The following is a 3,944-nucleotide window of genomic DNA, read 5'->3' on the forward strand; positions in this document are numbered from 1 at the left end:
TCCAACTGATTTAAGCTCAATGACACTGGACAAACAGCTAGTTCGGCATATAAAAACCGACTTGCCCAGACTTCTTCAAGATTTGAACGATAGAAGGCTCCCACCAGAAACCCAAGACCATTGGTATGAACACACACCTGTGCGAACTTCGTTAATGCCCTGGGTCGACTCTGAAGTTAGACGTTTTTGTGTCTCAAACATAACTGAATCTGTTTTGAACAATTTGAAGTATGTAGCTAAATGGTAATTATGTATTGTTGTTCAATAAAATTTAACTCTTGTAAATAAATTCACGTATGACTTTATTTCCCTTTGCATTAACAATAGAAATCACATCAAAGTTAAAAGGCTTAATAAAAGAGCAAACCTGTATAGACAAAAATAAAGGTTTTATTCACAATAAAACACATATACCATTGATAATAATACAATCAATACATATAACCCTTTCAGTGAACAAAGTAGAATATCTGTAAAATTTCTATTTACATTAAATTTGAAAGAGGGAGAAAAAAAATTATTGTTTTACAATTTACTTTCTAACTACAAAAGAATGTATAGCATATACATAAATCATCAGTTTTAACAGAATTAGATTTAGCAATAATGCATTCAACCTACTAAACATACAGTAAAATGAAACAAGTAGTTTATTTAAAGTATAAAAATATGACAATAATTGACATAAGATATAAATAATCACAAGTTTGTATACATTTTATTTGTATTATGAGAGGGGGGAAGTGTTATTAAATTGCTTCATTCTAGAAAGAAGTAATCAATACATTCTATTGGAGTTAAGACATAATCTAAAGGATTTAAACATTATATTAAATTACTTCTTCGCTTGTAAGAAGTAATCAATAAATTTGGGAAAAGAAAAAAAAAATAGTTATTAAATTGCTTCTTTGCTAGAAAGAAAGAAGTAATAAACTTTATTAGAATAAAATCGTAATATAAAGATTTAAACATTATATTGAATTGCTTCTTCGCTAGTAAGAAGTAATTAATAAGTTTGTAAAAAGTGCATGTTTTATTAATATTGTAAAACACAATGACAGTTCACCAGCTCGTTTCCAATCTGTGCACATATATAGAAAAACTTTAAGGTAACATAATTTAAGTATCATGCATGAATTACAAAAGATACGTTAAAATCTAAAAGGGTCATATAATTCTATTACATTGTGGGATATATCACTAACTGATAGCGAATCACTATCACTGCTATTGTCTAAGTCATGGTCATGTGTTAATTGCTTACACATGTTGAGGTCTAGGTATTGAAAAAGAGGGCGAAAGCAACACAAATCACACCAGTGTGACTGGTGTTTAACTACGATTGATAGAAATCTACTGGCACTAACTTCAAAATGTCTTGATATATTATAAAACTTCCAATTTCTTTCCATCCAATAGGCTTTGTAGTCAAAATCTAGATACTCATGAGGTTCTGACGGAATAGCAACTTTTCAAAACATTGCTGACAAAGAACAAATGTATTCTTATATGAATGGTTGCCATAACTAAATTCGTAGTAGTTAAAACTAATATGAAGTGTTTCCATTTCAAATGGTAAAAATTCTGGACAGTATCCAGGGTGATTGATTAACATCAGAAAGCTATTTTTATCCAATGAGTATATATCAAGAAACTCGTATGAATACATGTTTGGGCTAACAGGAGGGCGTGTCTCTGTAAACAAAACTTGTTTTAATACTCACTGGCAGTAGGGAAAAAACATCAATTGAATCGATAGTAAGGTATTCTATTGTATCATTTACATGTTTACTGAACACCATCACTGACTTTTCATATAAAGTAGCCATTTTATCTCAAGAGAAATATAAACTAAGTTAAACTGATAGTGACTGGGCTTTAATCTATGATCCCCTTATTTTGCGATGAGCTTGACCTCCGATGCTCGCTGTCTGAAAGCTGTTTTATCCTAAAATGTCCATGTGCAAGTGTAGAGTATCCATCGTCCAAAATATATCTCTTGTCGTCATGAAACGAAAGAGATCTCTTTGAAACATGTTGTGAAGTCAACTGAAATGATTTACTTCTGATTAAGTTGAAATCAGCAGTGTACTGCGTTTTGTTAAAGAGGGCATCCTTGTAATGTTCAAACCGCATAACCTTCTCTACAAATGAATTTTTGATCCCCTTAGCCTTTTTTACTTCGCTTGTGTCTTTGTTGGGCGGTGTAGAAAGAGACGAATAACGTTGGCAGTACATCTTGCTTTTAAGTCCTACATGCTCATAAAGCACTTTTCCTGCAGTTTCGTCCTTAAACTTTCCTGCAACCTGTTTGTTTTTGTCACTCCTTAGTGGATGGTCGTGTGGGAGGTTTGAGAGATCCAAGTGTTCATCCGCTATAATCTTGAGAACTTCATATACATTATCTGGACCTTTAATCAATGCCACCAAAGAATCTGTATCAGTATATATTAAAGTGATTGTGTACTTGGGAGGTTGAAATAGCGTTGAGAGTACGTCGTACCAAAACCAATACATTTTGAGTTTGGATAAATCTAGAGTCACACTTCCTACGAATAGGGGTTTATCAAGTAGGATAACATCTTTTCTGAGATAAACCAAGACAATCCCATCTTTATCCCCCTCTCGGATAATAGTTCGATCCACAAACCGTGGTTGTCTGGCATACTTTTCAAGGGCTTCTTTTGTTGTCACTACACGTACATCCATGTGCCGTCTGTTGTTCTGAAGAGATTTCCCAAAGGTCGCATTATTAAGTAATTTAAAAAAGTCTTTTGAAAATTTGTTTGTTGCTTCACTGCGAAGTTTCGAATTAAATTCAATATACTTTTCCATCCACGGTGATTGGCTAAATTTCAATGCTCGGTGTACTTTTGTAACACGACAACCAAGTTTTTGAGCCTGTTTGATCAAAGTATAATGAGCAATATAATGCTCCTTTTTGTAAAGTGTTGCTATGAGCTTTTCTACTTTACTTCCAGGAGGTTTTGCACGTTCAGGTAGAGGGGGAAGATCATTCAATTTATCATGGATACTGTCTGGAACTTCCACATCACAATCAAGAATATAACCAGTAGGAGCATCAGATGGGAGGTTGGACCAATTTAGACTATCTGGGTTTTCAACCCATTGAAAGTTTCCAACAGGGAGGGGTTGTTTTAATGCATATCCATATAGGTTGACAGCATCTAAATAAAGCAACCACGCCTTCTCCTTATTAGGGTCATAATCAGCGGGATGTGCGAGGAACTCGTTATTAGCCTGCGCCCAGCGCCTACTAGATTGTACGAGCCCCCCTCTTATTGACTCCTCTATCATTAAAACCATATCAATATCTGTCATCAGTTCTATGTCAATAGCAGTGTGTTTCAGCATGGCTTGCCACGTTAGTGAGGGGGCAGTAAAAAAGTGATTGATGTCCAATTGATAGTGTTTATAACATATATCACGAAACGAGTTAATAACATCACTAAGAAGACATGTGTCCAGTGTTAAATAGAAATCGTGGTATTCCCCAAAGTTCTTGAATTTCATTGTGTTAAATACGGTTTCGGCGTGTCGATAGTTCTCATCACTGACCTCCGTATCATTAAGCTTGTTTGCAAACGCCGATCTAGGTGGTAGACTAGTCTCTTCGAATACAGCATCTGATGTTATGTAATCGTAAGGATACGTTCCTTTCTTGGTAACTAGGTGAATGTTCTCTGGTGATACTAATTTTGCACTTTGTATCAGTTGTTCACGGGGCAGGTTCGACGACAGTTCATCCAAGCTTGCCGACATCATACGGTAAGAGTCAACAAAGCGAATCCAGATATATCGCCCACTTTGACTAGAATCGCAATCATCTTTTCTTTATTTGAAGGAATTAAGCGAATGTCGTTTGTTTTCAGAACACTTAAATTACACATTATAAAAGACTGATCATAATTTGAAAGGTTGTG

Source organism: Macrosteles quadrilineatus, unplaced genomic scaffold (genome assembly GCF_028750875.1).
Source record: "Macrosteles quadrilineatus isolate MER2022 unplaced genomic scaffold, UCM_ALF_1.0 Scaffold_343__1_contigs__length_92190, whole genome shotgun sequence".
In the NCBI taxonomy this organism is placed as follows: Eukaryota; Metazoa; Arthropoda; class Insecta; order Hemiptera; family Cicadellidae; genus Macrosteles; species Macrosteles quadrilineatus.